Below are 16,498 nucleotides of genomic sequence, written 5' to 3'. Positions count from 1 at the left end.
CTTTTGGAGACAGAAAAATGCATTGAAATCTGCTGGTTTTTTTTCCTAGATGTTTACTCTACTTTGGACACTAATATTATTAGATATAAACATATTCTCGTTAACCTCATGACCAGAGCCCCCTGCGGTGAACCTTCCTCTTTCGAATGAGCCCTCACACAGCCCAAAATTTGCTCAAATAAGGACACTAACTGAAAACCAGCAAACCCATGTTTTCGACCCAAAATCTAGTAAGATCCTAGTAAATAGCAAATATCTAGCAAATAACTAGAATCTTACTAGAAAAATGGCTCGAAACATGGGTTTGCTGGTTTTCAGTTAGTGTCCTTATTTGAGCAAATTTTGGGCTGGGTGAGGGCTCATTCGAAAGAGGAAGGTTCACCGCATGGGGCTCTGGTCATCCCATCAGTCAAAAAGTCTTTTGGAGACAGAAAAATGCATTGAAATCTGCTGGTTTTTTTTCCTAGATTTTTACTCTACTTTGGACACTAATATTATTAGATATAAACATATTCTCGTTAACCTCATGACCAGAGCCCCCTGCGGTGAACCTTCCTCTTTCGAATGAGCCCTCACACAGCCCAAAATTTGCTCAAATAAGGACACTAACTGAAAACCAGCAAACCCATGTTTTCGACCCAAAATCTAGTAAGATCCTAGTAAATAGCAAATATCTAGCAAATAACTAGAATCTTACTAGAAAAATGGCTCGAAACATGGGTTTGCTGGTTTTCAGTTAGTGTCCTTGAAACAGGTGTGGTTCGTCGTCGTTCGGCTTCCTCGCGTTCGGGCTCCTTGGTGTTGAACAGCTCGCCGACCCAGGGTTCTAAACGACAAGTGGAGTGACGACGCGAGGAACGGAGTCGGTACGGGTGAAATAACTGAGACGAGTCGGTTGCGGGTAAATAAATTATACTCGCTGCCTTTCGGACGCGTAAGCTACGGTGCCTCAGGATACGGTTCCTCAGGATATAGTGCACGTTGATAATGCTACGGTGCCCGTGAGTTTAAAACGTGTGACCGTGAGAGTACTACCTGTAAGAGGCGTAGGGTGCAGGCAGGATGGACAGGAGTAGGGTTAGATCGCGACTGTCGTCGTGATCTCCCTACCTAGGCCGGGTTGTAGTGGTCCTTCGATGTCCGTGACGCACGGGTCATCGAAGTTCCTCCGGACAGTCGTTCAGGGAGTTCGGTCAAGGTGACGCACCTTGTCTGGCTCGACTGGCCTCGTGGGCGACTCGCCTCACGAGGGTGACTTTCTAGGCGGTTCTTAGGCGACGTCGAAGGGTGACGCACCACTTCTAGTTCGGCCGATTTCGGGGACGACGCGTCTCACGAAATATACCGGTGACGCACCGGGTATGTTCGAGGTGGAGTACAACTCGCACCAGCGGAGCGACGGGATAACTGGACAGGAGGTTCTCCGACGAAGTCAAAGGGTGACGCACCGCTTCTTGTTCGTCGGCTCTCGGAGGCGACGCGCCTAGCGAAAGTGACCGGTGACGCACCAGGTGTTCGGGGTGGAGCACGGCTCGCACCGGCGGACTGGCAGGACGACAGGGTTTCGACGAGGTCGAAGGGTGACACACCACTTCTTAATCGTCGACTCTCGGAGGCGACGCGCCTAGCGAAAGAGACCGGTGACACACCGAGTGTTCGAGGTAGAGCACGGCTCGTACCAGCGGAACCAGGATGCCGATAACGGCGGAGACGTGGACAACGGTTACAGGTAGAATACTCACAGCACTGGAATATCGCACGTGGTTGTTCCTGGATAACTGCTGGCAGACTCAGGTGATTCTAGTCTGTTCGTGCCGGCTTTTATAGGGATGGTTTGGAGGTAAGGGATGGTGGTGCGGTGCGGTATTTTGCTGGTGACGTATACCGTCTTTCGAACAGTATTTTGGAAATTTGATTTGGATTCCCGTTGGAATACGGGCCTGGGCGCGGGGTACGTGCGGTACAGGCGGTGTTGTTGTTGTGACAGGAGGCCGGTGGTACGTTACTAGATCGCGTCGTCGTGTCTAACCGGTGGAGGTTTGCTAGGGGTTTGTTCGTAACAGGCCTACGATATGTAGGTCTGTTACACCCCCCTCCTTCTTCGGGGTGACGAGCGAAAGGCGGCGGGACTGCTTTTTATTCAGGCAACAATATGTGTTATACAAAATTTTCCTGCGGTTAGCAGTCGTTACACTGGCTGGATCGTACAAGGTAGCTTAATAGACTTCTATGAGTCGCTGTGCCCCGGGAGGCCTGGCCTCTTTATTTCTATGTGTACATAGTCTTAATTCCTAATCGTGATTCCCAAACCAAATACCCTTTTACCCGTATACTTTATATTTTCGCGTTTTACTGCGTCGCCCTGGTGTCCCGGTCTTCCCGTCGCCTGCAGCGTTGTAAGAGCCCGGACCGGTCGAAGTGAAGGATCCACCGTTCGTTCCCCAGCGACGCCAGGAACCTTTTCGACGTTACTAGTCTTAGTGGTACTTCCACTCGTCTGCCATTTGGGAGCAGGTACCATGCTGAGGGGCATGCTCCCTCCTTGCCTGCGTACCTGATAGGCGTTTTTGTGTCGCGGTGTCCGGTGGTTGTGGGGAAACCCTTATTTCCTGGTTGCTCGTTTTTGGGGATCTTTGTCCCTGTAGCCTGGTCTGGTTGGTCCCGGCTGTCCCTTTTTCGTGACGTAACTGGTGTTGTTTCTGGACGTTTTGCTGGACCTTGGCTGCCTGTCCGTGTTGGGACTAACGGTGTCCTGGCTTTCACTATACTTGGAGCGGGGACCTCTCGTTTTCGTGGTTGCTCCGTGTCCATGAACCGGGTGGTTCTTTTCGTCCCTGGCTGCGGCGTTTCTGGTGGTGGTGCCTCTCGTGGCAGCTGGCTCTTCTGGGCCGGTGTCTGCGGTGTTGCTGGGTCTGATTTTTGCCCCGCTCTCTGTGGGAGGGCACGCGGTTTTGTTGGTCGTGCCTCCCTACGGGGATGTGGTCCTCGTAGTGTTGGTTGCTCTCCCTGTGGCCGGGTGCCTCGAGTTTTGACCGGTGGCCGTAGTGTCGCCTCGTCTCCGTTCTTCCACCAATTAGGCGGCTCGGGGAGGCCTGCCGGGAGTCCAATGGACGGCCCGTGTCCCGCTAGCCTCCTGTGTTCTTCGATGCTGGTCGGTGGTATCGTTGAAGCGTCGGAGCTGATGCTGAGGGTTGACCCTGCGCGTTGTAGCTTCGTCTCTAATGGTTTCTTGAACCATGTGACTGCTCGGATCACGGTTGGTCCCTTCTTCGGTATGGCGGGGTCAGTTGGTCCCCCCATCAGTCCTATCGGTCTCCGGGAGGTGGTTACTGGTCGTGGACGGGTGGCCTTCCGGGCTGTAACGGTCTCTGTGGTCGGGTCCTCCCTCGTACGGGTAATGGTGTTGGCTGCTGGCTTGGTCCGGTGTGGCTGCTCTGGCTTATGCTCTGGGCCAGGTGTCGTCTGTGCTCGGACCGGTTCTTTAAGCGCCTCCGTTGTCAGCACGGGCAGCGACCTTCCTTCCAAGTGTTTTGGAGTTTCTGGCGTGTGTGGGCGCTCCTCGCTGTTGTCCGTGTCATCGAACAGTCCCCGGAGTTCAGCGTAGAAGTCATCGTCCCTTACTATGAGGTCGGTGTCCATTGTACGTGATCTGTGGATTGAAAACAGGCTACTAATTATTTTCCGGGGTCGGCCTCGGCCGCGTGGGGCCAGGTTAGCCGTCTGGTCGGGGGCGGGTGCGGGCATCCTGGTTCGCTCCGCGGGGATATCTGGTTGCCCGTTCGGTTCGGTGCCCTCCGGGCGATCATCGTTTACGGAGTTGTGTTCCGGTTGGGGCTCCGGCAGTCGGGTGTGTCCGTGGCGTGATCGCGGCAGTGGCCCAACCAGACCTACGGCCACGGTGTGCCACGGTCGTGTCCCTGGATTAGCGTGGAGGCGCCCTGGTGGCGGTACAAGTGGCGACTTATATTGTGGGCAGCTGACGCAGCTGCGAACGTGCCGTGCGATGTCTCGGAACATCCCTGGCCAGTGGTACCTGTGGGCAATGCGGGTGCTCGTTTCGGCGATTCCTAGGTGTCCCGCGGTGGGGTCATCGTGAAATTGCCGTAGTACTGCCGCTCGGTCGGTTGCCGGTATGCATATTTTCCACGCGTTTCTGGAAGCTGGCTTGTTGTAATCGCGTTGTGGCGGTATTCGTCGTTGCAGCCGTCCCTCGTAAATTCGGAAATCGGGAACTGAGGCGGGATCGTGTTGTACGGCTTCCATCTTCTTCTCGTACCAGGAGTCGTTACGCGGTTTGGTGCGGAAGAGACTGACGCCTGGTACCGGTTTGATGCGGGATAATGCGTCTGCTACATGGTTCGGCTTTCCTGGCCGATACTGGGTGTCGAAGTCATACCGCCGCACTCCGGGGGCCCATTTGTACGCTCCGGCGTTGATACATGACAATTGGGCACCGGTATCATGCAAGGCGGTGCTTTCCTTTCCCAATATCCGGGTTGGTAGGGAGGGGCGGGGTGGGTACTTTATCCCTGGGGCCGGCGCGCGCCCGTCTACGGCGGGCCCCGGTTGTCGTTTCCCGACGGATGACACTCCTCCGTGCGTATGCCGTCTCGACCACATCGCGAGCAGAATTTCCGATAGGCGTTTCTACACTCGAAACGGGTGTGGCCCCGTTGTTTACACCGCCAGCAGTGTGTCATTCGACTGTAGCTGTTGGTGTTGTCACCTTGAATCACACTGGCGTCCCCTTCCCCACGGGGTGTGTTGCTCAGTTGGGCGAGTCGTGCCTCGATTGGTTCGGCGCGTGTCTGGTTTGGCGTGTGGTCCTGATTCTCGTTGATGGCGGCGGCGAGAGGCCGGCTGGCAGTCCGTTGCATTTGGTTTTTCCGCTCCATGGCTCTCTCGATGCGTTGCACGTGACGGAGCAGGTCTCGGATGCTGGAAATCGCTTCTGGATCGATGATGGCCGTGTAATCTGGCAACATGTTCTCATAAATGGTTTCCAGGTATTCGTCCGTCGGGATGAGCGCTCTTCTCATGAGGGTGGTGAGCGCGTTCATGTACTCATGGAACGGTTCTCCGGGTTTCTGTACGCGTGCTCGTGCTTCGCGTGCTCGTTGCACCTGGGTCTTGTGTCCGGCGTAGACCATCAGGAAGTCTGTGGTGAATTCCTCCCATGTGCTGATCTGGTATCGGTTGCTCCGGTACCAGTCTTGGGCGTCTCCTCGCAAAAGTTCCGGCATCCCCTCTAACAATTCTGCGTCGGAGATGCGATATGAATGGGCTAGTTCTCCTATCCGTTCGAGGAACCGAAAAGGGTCCTTGCCGTCCGTCGTGCATCCCCATTTGCGCATCCGGTCCATTCTTTTTCCGGTGTCTTCTTGCTCTGCTGCAGCCATTCTACCGACGCCGGCCATTGGGTCGGCTTGTCGGGACGTGCCTGGTTGCATGGTGTTTAAGAATTGCGGGGTCTTCGGTTCGGTCATGTCGACGAGGTCGGTGATCTGCAGGTGAATCTACTTGGTCCACTATTGGCGGTGTTCGTCCGTTGACCAGGTTACTGGTAAATTTCGTCGACGCGGCGTGTTCGAAATTTCGACTCTCGGGGCAGGTAATACCGGTGCGCATCCAGAGATGGCGTCAGGGGTACGAAACGCGTGTGTGTGCCGGCGCGGTCACGGTTCAACGCGGCTCAGGAATGTTACGCGGCGTACTGGTCCTCTGGTTACGCGCGCGTTACCGTGTTGAACCGGTGATTGTTTATTTTGAAAAGCTAATCGCGACGCGGATGCCTTTCCGTCAGTCCCTGTTCGGGCGCCATGAAACAGGTGTGGTTCGTCGTCGTTCGGCTTCCTCGCGTTCGGGCTCCTTGGTGTTGAACAGCTCGCCGACCCAGGGTTCTAAACGACAAGTGGAGTGACGACGCGAGGAACGGAGTCGGTACGGGTGAAATAACTGAGACGAGTCGGTTGCGGGTAAATAAATTATACTCGCTGCCTTTCGGACGCGTAAGCTACGGTGCCTCAGGATACGGTTCCTCAGGATATAGTGCACGTTGATAATGCTACGGTGCCCGTGAGTTTAAAACGTGTGACCGTGAGAGTACTACCTGTAAGAGGCGTAGGGTGCAGGCAGGATGGACAGGAGTAGGGTTAGATCGCGACTGTCGTCGTGATCTCCCTACCTAGGCCGGGTTGTAGTGGTCCTTCGATGTCCGTGACGCACGGGTCATCGAAGTTCCTCCGGACAGTCGTTCAGGGAGTTCGGTCAAGGTGACGCACCTTGTCTGGCTCGACTGGCCTCGTGGGCGACTCGCCTCACGAGGGTGACTTTCTAGGCGGTTCTTAGGCGACGTCGAAGGGTGACGCACCACTTCTAGTTCGGCCGATTTCGGGGACGACGCGTCTCACGAAATATACCGGTGACGCACCGGGTATGTTCGAGGTGGAGTACAACTCGCACCAGCGGAGCGACGGGATAACTGGACAGGAGGTTCTCCGACGAAGTCAAAGGGTGACGCACCGCTTCTTGTTCGTCGGCTCTCGGAGGCGACGCGCCTAGCGAAAGTGACCGGTGACGCACCAGGTGTTCGGGGTGGAGCACGGCTCGCACCGGCGGACTGGCAGGACGACAGGGTTTCGACGAGGTCGAAGGGTGACACACCACTTCTTAATCGTCGACTCTCGGAGGCGACGCGCCTAGCGAAAGAGACCGGTGACACACCGAGTGTTCGAGGTAGAGCACGGCTCGTACCAGCGGAACCAGGATGCCGATAACGGCGGAGACGTGGACAACGGTTACAGGTAGAATACTCACAGCACTGGAATATCGCACGTGGTTGTTCCTGGATAACTGCTGGCAGACTCAGGTGATTCTAGTCTGTTCGTGCCGGCTTTTATAGGGATGGTTTGGAGGTAAGGGATGGTGGTGCGGTGCGGTATTTTGCTGGTGACGTATACCGTCTTTCGAACAGTATTTTGGAAATTTGATTTGGATTCCCGTTGGAATACGGGCCTGGGCGCGGGGTACGTGCGGTACAGGCGGTGTTGTTGTTGTGACAGGAGGCCGGTGGTACGTTACTAGATCGCGTCGTCGTGTCTAACCGGTGGAGGTTTGCTAGGGGTTTGTTCGTAACAGGCCTACGATATGTAGGTCTGTTACATCCTTATTTGAGCAAATTTTGGGCTGGGTGAGGGCTCATTCGAAAGAGGAAGGTTCACCGCATGGGGCTCTGGTCATCCCATCAGTCAAAAAGTCTTTTGGAGACAGAAAAATGCATTGAAATCTGCTGGTTTTTTTTCCTAGATTTTTACTCTACTTTGGACACTAATATTATTAGATATAAACATATTCTCGTTAACCTCATGACCAGAGCCCCCTGCGGTGAACCTTCCTCTTTCGAATGAGCCCTCACCCAGCCCAAAATTTGCTCAAATAAGGACACTAACTGAAAACCAGCAAACCCATATTTTCGACCCAAAATCTAGTAAGATTCTAGTTATTTTCTAGTTACAAATCGAGGGTAGACTACCCCCTTAAAGCTGAAACATTACAGAATATGGGAAAAATAGGGAGATTATGGTAAGAACGTTTTTTAACGTTGAGAAAATTCGTTAAACTTGCACAATTTCGAGAAAATTGTGGTTTTTCCAATACCACGCGCGGAAAATTTTTTTTAAATTTTTGCTATATATCATTTCCCGTAGATTTTTTCACGCCGATTTCAAATCTGGTCTCAAAATTTGTCTACGACCTCAGGATATTGCAAAATCGATTTCTTTAAATTCTACATGTTTAACGAATTTTCTCGGTTAAAAAACGTTCGTCCCATAACTTCCCTATTTTTCCCATATTCTGCAAAGTTTCAGCTTTCATTGTAAAAAAATTTCATCGCTCTACCTCATTTCTATCGAAAGTTCTTTGATTTTGAATCGAGTCTGGTCCAAATTTTCCACTGTGCGCCGACGCGACGAAATCTCTCCGTATTTAATCATTGTTTAAACATGTTTAATCAATCATAATGTATTAATATTGGATATCACTGTATTCGGGAAAGTCTACAGAATCTTTTGCCAGAAAGAACAATTCAATATCTTTTATAATAACATCACAATATTTGTTTGAAGTTGAAAAATATGTTTTTTTTTTCAAAGCCTTGTTCCTGAAAAACTGTGCGTATAGGAAAAAAATTGAAAACATTCGGAATCAGCGCGAAAAACTCTGTAAGAAGGACCCTACAGTAATTGGGGAACATAAAAAAAGTTGAAATTTGTTGGACAGTGTAATTCTACTCCATTCAATAAAAATAGATCAGTTAATGAAGCCTCGTTTCATTTAATTCATACATGTTAAGAAAGACACGCTAAAAATATGTGTATAAAGAAATGGAATTTCTAATGTTTCATAAACAGAAATTTTGTACGCAGTTCGCACGGTCTGGGATAGATACGGGCCTGAGCTGCCTCGAGGATAAAGGCCGTTACGGCGAACGAGACGTGCGGCCGGTGAAAGGAGGCAGCCTGAAAAGTCTCATCCGTGCCGACCACTGAGTTGACAATTTCAGAATTTCCAAGAACAGCAAGAAAAGAAATTCGAACCGTTTCACGATATCTAAATTGCTTTCGCTGCTTTATACCAGGGTACGCGACGAAGTAATAAAACGTCGATAAAACTGGGCAATTACTTTGACCGTCGCGAGGGCCAATAAGTCCTGGGTAGTTACCAAAACAACTCTGGATTTTCTGCACGAAATTACCTGAACCTTTTCCCAGAATGTTCATTTGACAAGCAAATTTTCACATAATCATCCATTTCATTTCCAAAGTACAGTACCAGGACCTCGATGAACCGGCTTGATCGAGAGACAAACAACCCGGACAAATTAAGGCCCGATGGATAATTGAGACCCGAGGGAAACCACGTCTTACCCTGCCATAGTCCGGCCACTCTAAGCGACCGTGATTATCCTTACGGGCACCGTCGCGTCGGTTCTTCCACGCCATAATTAATCCTCCGGCAACCCTCTCTCTCTTCCCAGTTTTCCCCGAAATTCTATACTCTATACAATTGTACTTGCAGCTTGCAGCTATTCCTTCTGACGCGATAACGGTAACGTTAGCGTATCTGCTTTATAATATTTGTCATTGTTGTAATATCCTGCAATTTCTACCATCTTTAACCCTTAGCACTCCAGTGGTGACTCGAAATCACCACTAAAAATTGCTGTCCCATTATGCAAAATATTGTTTACATTGTTAAACATGTTGGTAGCTAATCAATTACTAAACCTTTAATTATTGTATGAGGTATTACAATCAATTTCATATCCATCAAATGAAAAGAATCGTATAGAACGAAATTATTCTACCTAGAACGAGATGTTTCATTTTCGAGTTAAAACAGCTCCGAAATTAAAACAGCTGCAAATGGTTAATTATTATAACTATCTTTTAAATTTTCAATATAGGCCCCACATAAAAAAGTTGTGAAATGCAACATTTAGTACCTATTTTCTCTACAATTCCGGCCAACTGCAATTTCTGGAAAAATATCTTTAGGATGACGGGTAATTCAGTGTCTATGATGTTTCGCGTGGTTAACTGACAACGATATAGATATTTATTAAAACAATATCACGTAACAATAACAAAACAAAACAAGATGTAATAATAATAACAATAACGAGAAAACTAGATTATAAACGTTAATGACTATCGAGTACTAACAAAGTACAGAGATATAAATTAACGTAGCGCGGGCAACTCTAGAGCGATGCGTTCTCAACGAGTGCCACAAGCTTTTTTTCCACTGGTAAAAATCCTTTTTGGTGGGAGGATTAGCAACGTGAGAAAGACCGTTAAAATAAGGGGAGGAATTCTCCGTTCCTCAAGAGTAAGGAGAGGAGTCGCGGTTTGACCGCCGAAGTGACAGGACGTGTTTACGTTTACGGTGAGGCTCTTGAGTGTACGTCTACGTGTTCGCGAGTTTATATTTCACAGTGTTGATGATCCTGTATACTTTAGTTAAATAGTGATATATTGTGTCTTTCTTTTGTCTTCCGTCTTATCAAAGGGTGCTGTATGCACCCCTCTCCATATCCAATGACTTCTGACTACAGGAGTCAGATGGAATCTTCAAAACCAAAGTATTCAACTCTACAGAAACACTCCTCGTCTCAAGCTCCCAATTATGCAGCTGCTGTACAAACCACACTCTTTCCTACAAGAGAACAAGCCATTGTCATTGATGCCTTAGAAGGTGTACCCATCAAGGATTATATTAAAGCGGTTAGTTCACTGATTAATTCATCTGATATCAGATTTGTGTCTAAAATATCATTGAACAGAATCTGTATGTTTCTGGCCAATACGGCTACAGCCAACAAACTCACGGAATCAAACGAAGTAATTATTATCAACAATAAGACATTACAAATCCGACCTCTAATATCCAAATTCAAGAGGATTATATTATCTAATGTGTGCCCCATTATTCCACACAACGTTCTGGAGGATCAGCTTTCAAAGATGAACATTAGATTGGGTTCAAAAATGACTTTCCTACGTGCAGGTATTTCTGATGCTGGCTTTGCTCATATCATGAGCTTTCGGCGTCAAATCTTCATTCATCCTGACGATGTAAATAAACTACCTGAGTCACTACAGATAGTTTTCGACAACACAACCTTCTGGATATATTTATCTTCAGATGCTGTCATGTGTTTCAACTGTAAACAGTCGGGCCACTTGGCAAAAACTTGCACTGTAAGCACAACAAACATCGAATGTACTGAAAATTCAAGCATACAAGATTTTCCTCCTTTTCTTGCACCTGAAGGTGTGACTCCTCCGAAACATAACATCGTCCCACCTTCAACGTCTAATTACAATATCTTAGACACGACACCCATTCCTACTGCTGGTAACTCAAAAAGACCACATTCCACCTCTGATTCAAGTTTACATAGCACACAGAAGATTCCCCACAAAACATGGGAAAGGAATTACTCTTCTGACAATCTGTCTGACTCCAGTGAGAAGCAGAATAATAGTGACAGGGCTCTCACCCCTAAGAAGAAGAAAACAAAACCTGAACCATTAGACATCGATCATCATCTATCTCAAATTAAAAAATTCTTGGACGAAAACAAAGACCCGAAATATCTTCAATACATTCAGCTCAAAAGTTTCATTGACAAATCTATAGGATGTGCCAACATTGAACCAATTTGCCTAGAATTTGGAGAGGATATGGTTAAAATAGAACACACTCTTAGGTCCACCTACCCTCTCCTTAAGGAGAGAGTCATGAAGAACAGATTCACCCGACTGATAAGAAAAATTTCATCTATTGAAGCCAGGCTGACAGATGTCAACATGGTAGCTGGAATCTCCGACGAAAATGTAGAAGACCGCCTAAACTTATTTTCAACTTTAGTGCCTGACGAAAATGTCTGAATCTATTTTGCAATGGAATATTAATGGTTTTTATCCTCAAAGGGAACAATTAGATTTACTAAAAAATAAACTAAACTCTAGTGTCATCTGTATTCAAGAAACTAATTTTAAAGGTTTGTACTGTCCGACGATTAAAGGGTATCGATCATTTAACAAAAATCGCTCAATAGCTTTACACGCTAGTGGGGGTGTAGCTACATTCATAAAGAATGATATTGCTAGTCAGATAATCCCTCTTAATACAAATTTTGAAGCAATAGCTAATTCTGTATTATTTTCTTTTGGGTATGTATCTATATGTAACATCTACTTATCACCTAGTTATGATTTTTCGCTTACAGAGATTCTTCATCTCTTAAATCAATTTCCTAAACCTTTCATCCTAGTAGGTGATTTTAATAGTCACCACTATATGTGGGGCTCTAACAAAATTGAGAATAGAGGTCGTATAATAGAGAGACTCCTGGATGATCCCAACCTGACCATTTTGAATACAAATCAATTCACTCACTTTAATAATAGCTCCAAAACTTTCAGCTCCATTGACTTATCTATCTGTAGTTCCTCCATAGCACATTATTTTTCCTGGAACACAAATCGGAACCCCTGCGGTAGCGACCATTTCCCTATATCTTTACTTAATTTAAACTCTGTGAATCCGGAAGGTACTTCGACCTCTCATTGGCTCTTCAAAAAAGCTGATTGGCTCAAATATAGAAACCTAATATCAAAAAAATTTGATGAACTAAAAACTTGTTCCTCTTTAGCATATCATCCCAACCTCGATGACAAATTATCTTTCTTTACTGAAACTTTACTAGAATCTGCTGATAATGCTATACCGAAAACATCAAATAGATATCATAAAAAACAAGTTCCCTGGTGGAATGATTTATGTCAAGAATCTCTGAAAGCATACAAACGAGCCTTCTCCCACTTCAAGCGACATCCTACATTCGATAATTTTATTCTATATAAACAACTTAGATCCTCAGCTCGTCGCACTTTTAAAGAATGTAAAAGGCAATCATGGAAAGATTTTATTAATTCTATTCAACCTTTTGTTCCTTCTCATGTATACTGGAACAAAATGAGGAAAATTAACGGTTTTAAAAAAAATCATTCTATTTCCTCTATTATTACATCTGAAAATAAAATTCTTTCCTCTCCGGAAGACATAGCGAATTACTTTGCCATTATCTTTGCCAAAAACTCTAGTGATAGTAATTACACCAATGATTTTCGTATATTCAAATCTGCCTCCCAAATAAACTTTGTAGATTTTACTTCTTCTAATTCGAATGAGAACCATCCTCTTTACGCACCCATCCTAATCCACGAAATCGAAAGTAATATAACAAACCTAAAGAACACCAGTCCAGGACCTGATAAAATTTTTAATGCATTTCTTAAAAACCTTCCTACCTGTGCTCTTGAATTTCTAACTGATATTTTTAATGAAATCTGGTCTAGCAATTCCTTTTCTAGTTCTTGGCAAGAAGCTATTATTATACCCATCCTCAAACCTGATAAAGACCCTTGCAGAGCGGAAAATTACAGACCTATTTCTCTCACATCCAATATATGCAAGCTTTTTGAAAAAATAATTAACCAAAGACTTTTGTGGTTTCTTGATCAGATCAATTTTTTCTCGCCTCATCAGTACGGTTTTAGGAAATTTAGAAGCACTACTGATTACCTTGTTAACCTTGAATCTGTAATATGCAATTCATTTGTGACTAAACAACATGTTATAGCAGTAGCCCTTGACATAGAAAAGGCCTATGATATGGTTTGGCGTGAGAGAATTGTCCATATCCTTTATAATCTTGGTATCAATGGTAATATCCTAAATTTTATTGTTAATTTCCTTAAAAATAGACTCATATCAGTTAAAGTACTCAATAGTATATCCCAGAAGATGACTACCCAGAATGGTGTTCCTCAGGGAGCAGTTTTGAGCGTCACTCTTTTCCTCATAGCCATAAACGAAATATCTTCCATCATTCCACAACCGGTCAAATTTTGTATCTATGCTGACGACCTTACAATCCTTGCCTGTGGGAAAAATGTACACACCACCCAACTTATTCTTCAGGACTCATTAAATAAAATTCAAAAATGGTCATCTGTTACGGGTTTTAAATTTTCTAGTAGTAAATCCAAATATATTCTCTTCTCGAGACAGAATATAATCTCTTCTAGCATCAAACTATTTCTTGATGATCTTGAAATCAAGGAGACACCCCAAATAAGAATTCTAGGTCTTATTTTTGATCGCAAACTCACTTGGTCTGTTCACATAAAACACCTAAAGAATGAATCCTTAAAAAGACTAAATCTCATAAAAATGATCTCTTCCCAAAAATGGGGTGCCAATAAAGATATCATAATTCTCACATATAAATCATTTATTCGTAGTAAATTGGACTACGGGTCCGTAATCTTTAACTCCGCTAAGGAGTCTCTTCTTAACTCTCTTAACTCTGTCCAAAATACGTGCTTGAGACTCGCGTTAGGAGCCTTCAAAACTGGTCCCATTTCTAGTATTCTAGCGGAGAGTAGTGTTGTACCTTTGGAGTTTAGGAGAAAACAGCTCTGTCTAACTTACGCTGCTAAATTGTTTTCTTCACCCAATAATCCTACACATTCTAATGTTTTCTCCAACCTGTTGGATCACCATTTCTCCTCCTCTCCCTCTAGCTTTCCGAAACCTTTTTCTCAACGTATCAAAACTTATATTAGGGACACTATTAAATCTTTCCCTCCTTTATTCCCTATTGTTTCCTTAGTTGAACCTCCTTGGTCTCTCACCCCTCCAAACATCGATTCATCCTTATGTGAATTTCAGAAGGATATCACTAATCCCATTATATTCCAAAATATCTTCTACGAGGTTACCCAAAAATATCCTGATCATATTCATGTTGTTACTGATGGATCCAAATCTAACGATGGATGTGGATGTTCTGTTATATTCCCTAATTTTCGTAAATTATTTAAACTTCATGACTCCTGTTCTGCTTTTTCTGTGAAGCCTATGCCATATTACGAGCTGTTCAATCTATTATCTCTTCGCAAGACTCCAACTTTATAATATTTACCGATTCCGCCAGTGTACTTGAGAGTCTATCCTATCCAGAAAAACAAGACCCCATTATCATTCACATCTTCAATGCCTTAATTAAAGCTCAAATCAATAACAAAGTAATCATCTTTTCCTGGATCCCCTCTCACGTAGAGATATCGGGAAATGAAATAGCTGATGCCGCTGCTAAAGAGGCTTCTAAAGAAACGTCAACAGAATGTTTTTCTTCGCACAGAGATATGATAAAACAAATTAAAAGAGAAATTAGAGTTGAATGGAATGCGAGATGGACTAGGTCCCCTCCCTCTAATCTATTCTTGGTAAGGCAAGACCTCCTAAATAATGAATGTCCCCAGGTTATTAACAGAAGAGATCAGGTAGTTCTCACACGACTTCGTATAGGTCATACTAACCTAACTCACTTATATAGAATTTTGAAAGATCCCCCTCCCATGTGTACTCGATGTAATACTATACTTTCGATTGAACATCTTATATTGCACTGTTCCCTTTTCACCTTCCAAAGACGTCGTTTTGCTATCCCTAACAATTTAAGTGAATGCTTTAATGTTCATAAAAATATTAACCAAGTATTAACATTCCTAAAATACATCAAACTGTATCATACTATGTGAACATTATATATGTATAATTGATACTAATTTTTTTTCCACAATGTGTGTACTTATATTTAATTCTAAGTTTATGATTCTAAATTTGTATTTTATGTTATAATTCTTGTGGTCGCTAATGACCTAGATGTTGATGCGAACTTAAATAAATAATTGAAAAAAAAAAAAAGAGTAAGGAGAAAGTTTCCTTCCCCAAAACAATTCAAAGTCGTCGCTGCCAAGGACATTGCAACGGTTGAGTCAGGGTTCTGGTAATCGTCACTTTTACGACCGAACCCTCAACGCAACCGTCCACAGCGCGCACTTGAGGAGGATAAAATTTCCGCGTCCGGAATGTCCCTCTTTCCAACGCGCCATGTCCACTATATATCTTTTCACATCGTGCAGTAAACTAATTTCTCCAACTTCTCACGAAAAGTCCAAATCCATATAGTCCAACATTAAAAAAGTTACAGTTACTCTAATTAATACAACCCCTGGCAGAAAGTTTCCGATCCGGAGGCATTGATACGGATTTTACAGAAAACTATTACTTTATGGAGTTGAAACAGATGGGAAATTAAAAGGGGCTTATTAAAGAATGAAGAACAACAAATTAACATAAGCTTCCATTTATTATAACAAAGAAACGAGAAAATAAACAAAATGTTACACGGAAAAAAGTTAATAGACCCATTAATAGATCTGCTGGAAGAAAGTTTCCCATTTGATTTACAGTCTCCGCAACACCAAATTTCTTGAACCATTACTGTTGGATGATTCTTATAGAGTTTTTTGCGCTGATTCCGAATCTGCCCTTAATTTTTCTCCTGGATACAAATTTCGGATCACGAATAATAGATACAAAATTTGTAATTAGTTACTCGAAGATATAGATACACAGGGGACCACCTGTAGCGGTATTTTCGAATACCTCGAAACCATTCTGCACTTCGCAATCATAACTTAAATTGTGTTTCTTTTTTTTCAATTACAGAAAGTGGACAGCGAAAGTCGACAGCGCGAACTGCATCAATTCTTTAAGTTGAAAATAAATGTAGACAATTAAAAAATGTTTTTGGTTAAACTTTTCATTAAAACTCGAAGCAATAAGTATTTACCGAACAAAACGATTATAGATGCGGCATTCGATTCGGGGCCAGAAGATTCCCAGCCGTATATATGTACTTGTTTTGTTAACGACTACCCAACCTCTAAAAAATTATAAAAAAATTAAGAACGGTTGCTTCAATAATATCCAAGTACTGAATTCTTATAAAACTGGAGTCTCTAACACTTCAATACAAAACATGCATTTTCTTGGAATTTTTGGAGGTTTTCAA

At 44.6% G+C, this 16,498-nt stretch overlaps 1 long non-coding RNA gene across 1 annotated transcript in view; it reads right to left on the bottom strand.

Annotated features, from left to right (window-relative positions):
* The window catches only part of LOC143218244 (uncharacterized), a 246,154-nt gene that overhangs the window by 158,715 nt on the left and 70,941 nt on the right, over nucleotides 1-16,498 (bottom strand). The gene's annotated exons all lie outside the window — the stretch shown is intronic.

The sequence above is a fragment of the Lasioglossum baleicum genome, chromosome 19 (assembly GCF_051020765.1).
Source record: "Lasioglossum baleicum chromosome 19, iyLasBale1, whole genome shotgun sequence".
Taxonomy (NCBI): domain Eukaryota; kingdom Metazoa; phylum Arthropoda; class Insecta; order Hymenoptera; family Halictidae; genus Lasioglossum; species Lasioglossum baleicum.
The sequence above is the reverse complement of the archived record's forward strand: the minus strand, read 5'-3'. Positions and strand labels throughout refer to the sequence as shown.